The 12120-nt window shown below is 49.9% G+C and overlaps 1 protein-coding gene across 2 annotated transcripts in view; it reads left to right on the forward strand.

Annotated features, from left to right (window-relative positions):
- The first annotated feature begins 1689 nt into the window (after positions 1-1689).
- FAT2 (FAT atypical cadherin 2) overlaps positions 1690-12120 on the forward strand; it is a 70636-nt gene continuing 60205 nt past the window's right edge. Inside the window, exons 1-2 of one of the 2 annotated variants that reach the window (XM_072954262.1) lie at positions 1731-1854; positions 2848-2933. The gene's annotated coding sequence lies outside the window, so the exon portion shown is untranslated. Of the gene's footprint in view, positions 1855-2847; positions 2934-12120 lie in introns of both variants that reach the window. The other variant, XM_006214953.4, reaches the window with a different exon arrangement.

Raw genomic sequence — 12120 nt, forward strand, 5'->3', positions numbered from 1 at the left:
GGCTGGAGGCCAGCCTTGGCCAGGATGGGGAACCCAAAGGCAGGCAGTCACACATGACTAGCCAAAGGGCTCGTGGGGCCGCCTCGCCACCCTCCTCAGGTTAATGCCTAATCAGCCGGGTCTCGGAGACCTGGGAGGCAATCAGCCAAGTGGATAATTGCCCAGGTTAGCCTTCTCACTGGAGTTGATCACAGGAGTCCCCTCATGCTGTAAACCCTGAGACCTCCGTGCAGTTTATAGGAAGGATGCCTGAGAGACTCTTCCTGGTATGGGGCCCCTCTGGACATCTTAGGCAACATGTGGCAGCAGCTTGCTTGACACCTGTGGTCATCCCCAGTGCGATGACAGATAACTGAAGGCACGGCCCACAGTGACTGCAAACACTCCATGAATAGGTATCGCCTGAAAACTAGGAAATAGCCAAGAGCCTCATTATTCCTTCATAAGCAACAAGACCAGAACCTTAATGGTTCCATTTATCCAAAGGGTCCAGCCTGAACTTCCAAAACCAAGTCCTAGCCATGGAACCAGGCTTTAGCTTTCATCACATGGCAGAGGAAGGAGATGAGTGGCCTCAGCAGGTTGAGCCCATTTAACAAATGAGGAAACAGAGACTTAGCAAAATGACATCATTTGCCTTGGGTCGCATAATTATAATAATAGCAATAATAAAGATATGCAGAATTCTTGTTTCTTAACCAGGTTCAAGGGCTTCTGCTCAGCTGAACATCAGATAGAATTGCTTAGAGTCAGAACTGACTGCTAGGAGAGGTAATGAGATCCCTGTAATGAGAGGTATGCAAGCAAAGATTGACTTATTTGCCAGGGACACTGCAGAGGGGCAGTGAGTCCTGGGAGGAATGGTGGGGGTTGAATAGGATGGTCGTGAACCATTATCAGCTCTGTGGGGCAGGAACAATTTCATTTACCTCTATGTCCCCAGGACCAGGTATAGTGCCCGGAAAAGCGATGCTTTGCATTTTACACACATTATCTGTCTCATGATGCTGCATAACCTTATGAAGCAGGAATTCCTGCTACCCCCATTTCACAACTGGGGAAACCAGAGCTCAGAGAGGTTAAGTCACTAATGGAGGAAGTCACAGCTCATAACAATAAGAAGAGTTACCTTCTATGGGATACTTTCTCTACTATGTGCCTTCCTGCAACCTTTATCTCATTTAATCCTCATAACAACCTCATGAGGTAGGAGTTATTATTATCTCCATCCAAAAGGAAACTGAGGCTCAGACCAGTAACTCATCCAAGGTTATTGAGCTAGTAGATGACAGTACCAGGGCCCTGAACCAGACTTTGGCAAGGAGTTGTGGTTGTTGATCTCAGGTTTGCAGCATGTGGGAGGAGGGGGGAGAGGACACTGGCCAGAGAGCTGAGAGCCCCGGGTCCTTCCCCAGTCCCCCCATGGTCTCTGTGTGTCCTCAGGTGAGTACTACCTGTCTAGGGCCTCGGTTTATCCCTCTGTGAAACCGAGAAGAGAGGTGGAGATGGGCTCAGTTTCTCAGCAACTCTCCAGCCGTCATTTTCCATGACTTGATTCCCCACCGTGAGTTCTGGGCCACAAACCAGTTGGCTCCTTTCCTCCCTCTCCCTGAGACAGAGAGCTGGCAAGAGGGGATGATCCGCCTCAATTCTCCCACCTCCTTTTCCCTCCTCCTCCTCCTGGGCTGGGACACACCTACTCCAACTTTCTCAGCAGCCTCTTCTGAGCGCGCGCCTTCCTGCTCCGCGTCTCTGCACCTCCCTCCTTCCTGAGCCTGTCAGCCTGGTGCTTGTGAAAGGGGCTCCAGCCCAGCAGCCCACCCCGGGGCACCCTCCCCGACGTGAGGGGCACAGGTAAGAGCTGCTGGAGGATGGGAGGTTAGGGGGAGGAGGGGTGCAAAGCTAATCCATTCTGGTCCCTGAGCAAAGGCTCTTGGAAGGTGGGGACAAAACCAGGAGATGGCCGGGGCAGGCGCGGCAGGGGGAGGGCAAGGACACCTGGGCCTTGGATCACCTAGGTACACGGAATGCAGCCAGAGATGGAGCCAGCCTGAGCCTGGGGGCTGGGGCTGGGGGCCCAGGAATGGCTAAGGCTAGAACTTTGATCTCCTGGAGGAGCAAGGTCATATTTGCTTGTGTGGAAAGTTGGACTCCTTTTCTTAGAAGAATGAAATTCCCTGCTGGGGCTGTTTGGGGATGAACCTTCAAGGGGATGTGGAACAATTTCCTCTGTGGTTTTAGGGGGAAGTGCTGGGGCCAGGAGACCAAGAGGGGCTGGCTTCTTGTGTGTGTCCATGGGGGCACAGGGTCCCTATTACAGACAAAGCCACCTGAGAAGGCGGAGGAGGGGAGGGCAGAAGGGAGAGTCAGATAACCTAGCCAGCCCTTGTGCGACTCTTTAGAGGCACCCAGATTAGAACCTCAGCTCTCCTGACTGTCAGATGGGGGTGCTCACTGTCTCCAAAGGCTGGAAATGTGGCGAGTCTGAGAGGCACCAGGGGCAGCACTGGGGGTTGAGGGGAGTGGGAGAAGGTCTTGGGGGAAGCAGGAATCTGATGCATATCTTTGGAGGCCAGAGAACTGGAGTGGAACACTGAACAGAGCCACCAGGCCAGAGTTCAGCCCTCCACTAGAGCGGGGGACTTGAGCGGGGTTTGGGGGTGCTATTTGCTCCAGTATGGAAGCAGAAAGCCGTGCTGAGGTTTGCTGAGGGCTCCGAAAGGCTGCCTCCGTCCCCAGCCACACAGCACTCAGGAGCACGACCTGGGCTCAGGAGAGAGCAGGGAGGTAGAAAAGCAGGTGCAAGACTCAGCGTTTCCAATCCTTCCTCTCCTTTTACCTGGCCAGGTGAACAGTGCCCTCCACACAGAAACCCCTAACAGTTACATCACAGCTGATACTCAACTGGATGCTTCCTGCATGTGGGGACTAGGGTGAGTCTGTGTGGTCATTTGAAAATGTTGAGTTTTCAAAGCCGGCAGGGCGAAAAGAGAATTTCATTATTCACATCCTTGTAATTCACAGGCGATGTGGCCTGAAACAGTGCCCTACTGCTCTGGGCCTATCTCCCTACTTTTAAAATAAAGGTGGTTGGATTTTTAAGATCCGTTCTTAATCGGTTCACCCCCAAAAGCCTGCTGGTAGCCAAAGCAGGAATGACTGCGTTTTGCGGGTGAGGAAGCTTTGGGACTTGACATCCCTTGGCGTAGGAGGAAGGAAGCTCGGGTTCCCCCAAGGCTCTCCATGGAGCACAGGTTACACTTTGGGCAGGAAGGGGCTGAGTCCAGGAGTTGGCCAGCCTAGTGGAGTGAAACAGTGAGGCCCCCTCTGCCACAAGCTCCCAGGGCCTCAGTTTCCTCATCTGTAAAATGGGGGAGGAACTGGAGACAGTCAAGGTCTCCCTAGACCTCTCCTCTGTTTCCACCACTCTCTGTGGTTTCCTTAAGGACTCAGGGAACCACACCCAGCAAGACACTGACATTCTCCAGCACCTACGTGTCAGCTGTGCCTGTGCTCTACAGGGAGGGGTTGCCAGGCCTTCTCTGCACCAGTCCTCTGTGAGCTGGGCCACTACACTCCTCCCCGGTGCCACTGATCTCACCTTGACCTGGCATTTCTCCTTCCCCAGGGCAGGCCATGGTGCTGGCGCTGCTGCCGGCCAGGTGGGACCAGGTAGGAGAGCACGCAGGGCAGGTGCTAAGCCTCAGAGAAAACCAGTGTGTGCTGGGGGCGGGATGGGGTTGGTACAGGGGACCTTCCTGTTCCTGTGCCTGATGGATGGGCCCTGACTTTTGGGTTCCTTCCGGAACCAGTGGGCAGAACGAGTGGGCAGAGCTTCTGGAAGCTTCCCGTGTTTCCTAGGTCTCAGCACAAGCTGAGCTAACTCAGAAACTCAGTACTACTGTTTCTATTACTAATGGTACTAACGCCTACATTTATAATAGGGGTTTCCAGACAGGTTTGCAAAGAAGAGTGTGGGTCTAAATCCTGGATATTATTAGTTGTATGACCTGAGCTTCAACCTCGTTAAACCTCAGTTTGAAGAAGTGGGGCTATTAATATTCCTTTTCTCAGAGATTGAGGTGAGAATTAAATGAGACAATGCGTGTAGCGCCCAGGGCCTTATTTATGATGCTCACAGTCATCAATTAATTGGCTCCTCTCTGCTTCCCTGCAGTGGAGATGCACCTCTAAGTGTTCCTTCCTAAGATGTCCCACAGTCATAATGATGAATTCCTTGTGTATATTTCGTTTGATATGGTCTCTCCTACAAAGCGTTGCTCACTGCTCTGGCACTCATGTCTAGCATAGCTCCTGAAGCATAAAAGAATCTCATCGCATATCTGATGAGAGAATGAATAAATCTTCACTTCTTATTCAGAAATGAGAACAGTCGCTCAGAGGGACTAAGCATTAGCTGAACCCCATCACAGATCAGAGTGGAAGGGTCGCTGGAGATCATTGAATTAGACAGGTGGAGATACTGAGGCCTCACCAGAGGAGGCTGACAACTTGGCTGAGGTCACACAGCAAGTGAGTGGGGAAGGCAGGACCACGACCCAGGCCTTTTCACTTTCCTCTCCCTCTCTCTGCCTTGCCCAGCTCAGGAGAGAGTCCTGTTTCCTATGTGGGTGGTCAGCCTTGGAGGCCAGTGAATAAGTTGTCCCTACATCCCTTGGAGACAATTTGGGATCAACAGCAAGGTTGATCCCTAAACTGTAAGATGTCTTTCAGGGGACAAGGGACATATACCTCATCAATCAGACCCCTCCCCCAGAACCCACCGACACTCACACACACACCATTCCAGCACTATCGCCAACAAGTCAGCAGATATCTGTAACTGTACAACTGGAAGGTCCTCAGGAGTTTCCCAAAGTTTCCCTTCAATAATTATTGGTTCCATTTTACAGATGGAACCACAGATTTTAAATTATGTGCCTAAAGTCAGTAGCCAGAGTGTGATGGTGTCCTGGGTCGATGCGGATACGCAGCACTGAGTATTGAGATTTAAACGTTGAAAGGGGAACTCTGACTTCCTGAGCCCCTCGATGTGCCTGTCAGTGGGTTAGACCGTCTCACATAAACCTTCTCTTCTCCTCTGCACAACTGCCCTGCAGGTCAGCAATCATCCTCCTCTATGGCTTCCTTTTGTGTTGCTACTGTTGTTTTCAGTGTGGAGATGAATAGAGACTCGGAAAAGCTAAGCCACTTCCTTTCAGTCACACAGCTTCTGTTTTCTCAACAGATCCTTAGTTCAATAGATACTTAGCGCTTGCAATGTCACCCCCCAAAGACTCACAGTTGGTGCAGGCAGGCCATAGCTGGATGGCTTAATACCTTGAGGAAGGTGGTAAAATAGAGGCAAACTCAGGCTGGCAGGGGGGCCGAGGGGGGCCAGAGTTAGCCCAGTTATGGAGTCAGAGAAGGAAGGCTGCTCGGAGGAGCTGGGACTGAACATCAGTTTTGAAGACTGAATAAAGCTTAAATAAAGAAAGAAGAGTGGGAAAGGCAATTCAGAACGAGAAAGCAGCATACGCAAAAGCACAGGGTTAAAAGAAAACGGTATGTGTGTGCTGGAAATTATCAGCTGGGTGGGGACCAGTTGGAGACGTGCTCTAAAAGGCAGGATGGGGCCAGGTCACTGAAGGCTATGTGTGCCAGGCCACGGAGCATGGCTTTTTAAATATATATACACTCACATATATAATTTATATATAATTTTTATTAATGGGAAATTATAGAAATGTCCCAAAGTAAGTAGAATAGTATTTTAAAAACCGTAACCCAGCTTTAATAATTATGTTTCCTCCATACTCCACCAACTCCTCCCTCACCAGGTTATTCTGCAATAAATCCCAGATATATAATTGCATCTGAAAATATTTCTATGTGTATCTTTAAAACGTAAGGACTTCAGGAAATCCATAGGAGCATGATTTTTATCTTGTTAATACTGGCAGACCATGTTGAAGAGGTTAAAGTTAACGAGAGCCTTGGCTGGGCGTGTGGCTGTGGGGAAGAGCAGGAATTTAAGGAGAGGGTCAGAGCAGAAGGTGAAATTATCTTGTCTCCCCTTTGGCTAGTCACAGTGCCTGATAGTCCACCATCACCCTTGGATTGACAAATTACCTCCTAAAGCCCATCGCCTCCTGAAAGAGGTGATGCCTTGAGCATTTTCCAGTATGGAGCCTGCAGAAGAAAGAAATGCCTCCCCTATCCCCTTCCTGAGTCCTTCTCTATCCCTGAGACCATTAGGGCCCCTGTGATGCGGCCTTGAGTGGCAGGTAAACAGCAGCAGTCCATCCCCTGGCTGGGGACAGAGAGCCCACAACAGAGAACTCATCAGTTCCCAGCTCCCATTCAGCCACAGTGCCCACAGCAGTTGGCCTCAGTGCCAGCTGAGCAGGACTGTACCTGCCAGCTGTGGGGTAATGTCAGCATGTGCGTGCGCGTTGGCCCGAGTGTGCTCACGTGTCCCAGGTCAGAACTGCCATCTGTCCCTTCCCTCTGGGTTCTCCCAGCAAATACAGGGCTAGATGGCACAAAATGCATCACTGAGACTCTTAGATGCATGGCTTGGGGAATCGATGGAGCTTGATACCAGTATGGTGCCGTGGGTGGGCACACCTGCTCTGCAGCCAGGGCCCTCTAGTTCCGGTCCTGGCTTTGCCACTTTCTATCTCTGTAACCTTGAACAGCCACCTTGAAGGCCGTGGTGTGGATAACGCTGCCTACTTCGCAGAGCTGCTGTGAGTTGATCCATGTAAAGCTCTCAGCATAGTAGTTAGCACATACTAGGAGCTCACAAACGTTAGCTACTATTACAGATGTTGGGGCTCCTGAAATCTTGGGAGTTAAGTCAGAGAATCACAGCATCTTGGAAAATTCTAATTCTAGAATCTCAAACTCTTGGAAGTGTGTAATCAGAAGAACCCTATCGGATCTCTTGGAGAACACTGCGTGAAGATTTCTTCTACAGTGTCTCTGACAGTCAGCCTGATTTTCCCCCTTTTTGTAAACATTCAAAAAGACGGTGTAACAATTGTTAAGTTATTGCTTGATGAATTTTTACAAGGTGAATGCAAACGGTGGCTAACCAGCAACCAGAGCAAAAAGCAGACATCACCAGCCTCCCAAGGGCCTTCCTGATGCCCCTTGTCAGTCACTGCCTTCTACCCCAAGCATAGCTATTGTCCAGCCCACCTGGCTGTTCTCAAATATCTCCTTGAGGCGTTGTGTACCATTGTTAGGAGAACTCTAATTATTAGAGAGGTTCAGTGAGTTAATATAGAAGTTGCTAAATTAGGCTTCACCTTTAAATTGTTTTGTTTTTACTGTCATATTTCAGTGGCAGCCTAGTTTATAGCCGAGCATCCCAAATGCCTAGGGCTGTTTTTAAAAATACAGCTTTCTCAGCCCCATCCTAAGTCTATCTATATCATTGGAATGTGCGGTCAGGGGGTGGGGCCAGGGAATCTGGATTTTTACAGGTGCCAAGGGAACTCCAGGTGAGGTCCAACTGGGTTTGGGAACCACTGGACTAATGGTTCAGAGCTTAGTTTCAACTCAGGTAGACCAATTCTTCCAATCCATGCTCGATACTTACTGGCCATTGACCTTGGACAAGGCACTTGGACTACCTGACCTTTCAGTTTTTCCATGTGGAAAATGGGGATGAGATGATAGTACCTACCTCCTTGAGCTGTTGAAGGACTCTGAGACATCCCCTGGGAAAGTGCTCGCTAATTGACAGGTGCTATAATCAGCACCCCTACGACTGGGAAGGGCCCATCTGCGGTGCAGCCAAGGAACTGTTGGATTTGGCATCTGAAGCCTTGTGTTTGAGTCTTGGCTGGGCCACTTGCTAGCTCTTGCTAGCCTTGGGCAAGTCTTTTGACCAATTCCCCCCACGCACTGCCGGCTCAGAGCCTCAACTTCCCTATCTATAAAATGGAAATACTCGGCTCTACTCATAGGGTCTTTGAGGGAATCAAACAAGAAAATGGACCAGAAAACTGCTCTGAGGATAGCAAAATACTGCATGAAGCAAGACCCAATGAATTGGAACTCAGCTGAACCTGGAAGCCAGTGGAAAGCGGGTTGCCATTGTCCTTGTGATTCTGTGAAAGGCAGGCTGGGTTGGGGAAAGGCAACTGCTGAGGGATCGGTTTTCCACAGCCCTGGTATGCCTTGGCGTGGTGCCCAAGCTCTTGGTTTCTGAGAACTATGTCCTTCCTGGTTCCTGGGATAGGAAGAGTCCACGATCCCATGGCTATGAAATCCTGCATAATTTGCTGTAGTCAGAAGTCACCTGGAGTCCCCTTTTATTAATTTAAGTGTTTTTCCTTGTATTAAAAGTCTTCTTTGAAGTCCTTACTAGCACTTTTAGAGAACTTTTGAAGTATAATATGCATACAGAAAAATGCACAAATTCTAAGTGTACAGCTCGAGGAACTTTTCAGAAATTGACCAGCTCCCAGATGAAGAAACAGAACATTACCACCATTCCAGAAACCCTCTTTGTACCCCTTCCAGTCAGTAACCACCCCTCTTCCCCTGCCCAAGGGTACCTTTATCCTAATCAAATCCATAGATGAGTTTTGCCTGCTTTAAAGCTTTATATAGTTGGAAGAGCACAGTGTATACTCTTTGGCACATGACTGTTTTCACCCCATATTATGTAAGTGGAATCCATCTTTATTGTTGCCTAGAGCAATACTTCCGTATTCTGGGCTGTATAGCATTCCACTGTATGACCAAACCACAATTTACTTCTCCATCTGCTCTTGATGGACATTAAGGTTATTTCCAATGTAGGGCTATTATAAATAGTGCTGCTCTGAACATTCTCGTGTGACTCTCAGTGAACATACATACACACTTCTGTAGTGTACACACCTGAGAGTAAAAATGCTGGGCCATGAGGTATGCGAATGTGGCTAGAACCCTTTGATTTTCAGTTCAGGTCTATTCAGTGCAAGAACATGATTCACGGGGCTGAGTCTCTATCTGGGAGATAGATGTGACCACAAAAAGACGCACAGTTGTCTCTGGGGTTTGAGATGCTGATAAGCAGAGAGATTTGCAGAGTAAGAGACTTCCAGGTGAAAGTTAGGCACAGGAATCAGATTTGTTGCTTCCCCCTCCTGTCTGCTCCTCTATTTGATTTTAGAGATAACCTCATGTCTGCTTTGACTGGGCGCCAGTGTTCCCCATCTGCAGGGGAAATCATGCCCTCCAAGTTCCACCACAGCCTCAGGAAACCTTAAGAATGAGACTGTGATTTTTAACACACTGATATTTGAGAAGCATTCATCTAGCCTAAAAAAGTCATGAAGATTTCAGTCTTTCCCTAACTTCCCCCGCCCCCTCTCTACTGGGGCTTGGAGAAGGTCACATATGGGATATCAACTTTGAAACAGGCATGGTAGGACACAGGATTCTAAAGAAAAGTACCATGTTCAGCGATCCCAAATACCAGCCACATGCAAATCACCCCGGGAACTTGTTACACATCTATTCTTGAACCTCACCCCTTAGGATTTTGATTCAGTAGATCTGGGGTGGGGCTTGGAATATGTATTTTTAACCTCCACTTCTACCCCCTTAGGGAATTCCCAATGATGGGAACCCCTGGTTCAAGTCCATGGCCAGCTCTCTCCGGTGAGAACCAGCCGGACCTGCAGCTCTGTTGCGCTCTGGGTGCCTCAATGTTTGGGTGGAGCAGAGTCATCATGGGTAAAAGGAATCGGTGTGGACAGAGCCCAGGGGGCTTGAATGTGGAACTCCGGGGCTTAAGCTGGAGTCCAGGGCAGAGGCCCCTTTGCATCTCATTAGTATGCACCCTGACACTTCCAATTCATCCCTAACCCCTCTCTTGCCTCTGGCCTTGCAGTCAGGTTCAGCCAGCTCAACTGCAGGACCGGGTGCCGCAGACAGCAGAGCTGCCTGTCTTGCCCCGCTGCTAGGAGGCAGCTCCTCACCTGCCGAGGCCTGCCCACCTGCCGGCTTTGTCCTAAGCTGTTCTGCTCAGAGGGGATTGGACTTGGAAGGACAGACAGTGCTGTGCTGCTGGGCTGGGCTCGGCTAGAGGGAATGTGATTCAACTGGAGATGAAGCCTTTGCTGAGAATCTGTGTTTGCTGGTGTGAGTCGACCCATGGTTATATGATCCCTGGTGTGGGGGAGGGACCGTAAACCCTCCCCATTCCAAGTGCTCTCTCCAGGCACCGCCCCCTCCCTTCCCCGCTCGGCTGGCATGGAGAGGCAGGCCAGGGAACTGTTAGACACACAAGTGATCTGAGTTTTAATCCTGCCTTGGCTGCAAAATAGCTGTGTGAACTTGAAGCTGAGGTAACCTCTCTGAGTCTCATTTATCCCATGTGCAAGTGAGGATAATTACAGGGTTGCTGTAAGCCAGCTTAAAAGTGATAATGCATGCCAAGTGCTCATGACAGGCCCGGCACACAGCAAACGTTCCGTGAACGTCAGCTGTGACAGTGCCTGTCTCTGTAAACGTTCTGTATTCTCCAAACCTCGCCTTCTTCATAGCATCATTTGACAAGTCCTCAGTGGAGGGTTCCTCAGGAAGGCAGGAGAGCAGGGACTAGTCCCAATTCCCAGATGGGCAAGTGGAGGCCCCATGAAATGAGGGGGTTTTCTCAGGGTCCCTGCCTTGGTCCCTTCCTGGGCTCTCTGTCACTGAGGCCCCTTGGTACCAAAGGCATGGGGGCTCCGGTCCCTGAATCACTTCATCACAGCCGCTAGTGCGTGAGGGCTCACCTGTGAGGCACTGCGACCCTCATTGGAGGCCCTTCATCTTCAGTGACCCTCACTGCAGCTTGAAGATTACTTTCCCCAGTTTATATATGAAGAAACTAAGGGTGGTCAGGTTCAGTGACTGGCTGGAGGCCAGACAGCCAGCAGCGGGCCGGGCAGGACTCGCCCGCAGGCCGCCTTACTCCAGAGCCTGAGCAGGTGGTGGTGGGATGTCCGTGACATCCTCAGCCACCCTCTTCCATCCACCTCACACCCAGCCCTCTGCCCCCTCCAACTCTGAATGAGATCACACATACGACCTCTCTGCATCCACTGCGGGGAAAAGGGGGACAGGAACAGAAATGATTCTTATTCTTTGAATGCTGCTTAGGCTGTTGTGTTAGCTTTGCTGCAAATCTTTGCAAGGGGAGAGGGAATGTCACGGAGGCCCACAGGGTGTGTATGTGTGTGTAATGGTGCCTCTGTAAGGGGCTCCCGGGGTGCGGGTGGGGATCCATACACACACAGAGACTAGTTCCTAGATTCCACACATATTTCTGAACATCTACTGTAAAAGTAATAACATTACTATCATTACAGTAGTGATAGTAATATGAGTAACAGTAACAGTAAGAACATTGGCTACTTTCTCTATGCTAAATGCTCCGCATGCATGAGCTCATTAAATCATCCAATGAGGTTACCGTTGCCAGCCCCATTTCATAAATGGGGAAACAGAGGCTCTGATAAAGGAAAAGGGTCCCCAGGTGAAAGCAGAGGCAAGATTGGGGGCAAGTCTGACCCCAAAGCCTGGCTGCTTCTGCGGCACTGCCCTGAGTAGTAGGATCTTGGCTCTGTGGGTTCCTGAGGGGCCCCAGGCTGGGAGAGGGGCTGGGTTGGGGGGGAGAAACTTGGCTAGTGCCAACTGCTTAGGACAAGGGGCCCGGGTTCTGGTTCCAGGTGTGCCACCAACATGCAAGGTGACTTAGTACATAGCACTATGTGACTTCTCTTCTGGTACACAGTTTTCCCATCTTTACAAAATGGAGATTAGACTCCTAGCAGTTTTCAAACTGTGCCTTAGGGAGGCCTGGGAATTTCACAGAGATGCCTCAGAAGGTGAAGGCAGCAACGAATAGGGACGGGGCCCAGGGCAGCAGCTGTGTTTCAATCCATTCTACATAATGATAACGATAGTTTTCACATTTTTTTTTTAATGGGGGTACTAGGAATTGAACCCAGGCCCTCGCCCATGCTAAGCATGCACTCTACCACTGAGTGATACCCACCATCCTCCCATAATGATAGTTTTAAAATAAGGACAGCTGGCACTAATTTAGTGGTTGCTGGTGCCATGCAC

This window comes from Vicugna pacos, chromosome 3, assembly GCF_048564905.1.
Source record: "Vicugna pacos chromosome 3, VicPac4, whole genome shotgun sequence".
NCBI classification, from domain to species: domain Eukaryota; kingdom Metazoa; phylum Chordata; class Mammalia; order Artiodactyla; family Camelidae; genus Vicugna; species Vicugna pacos.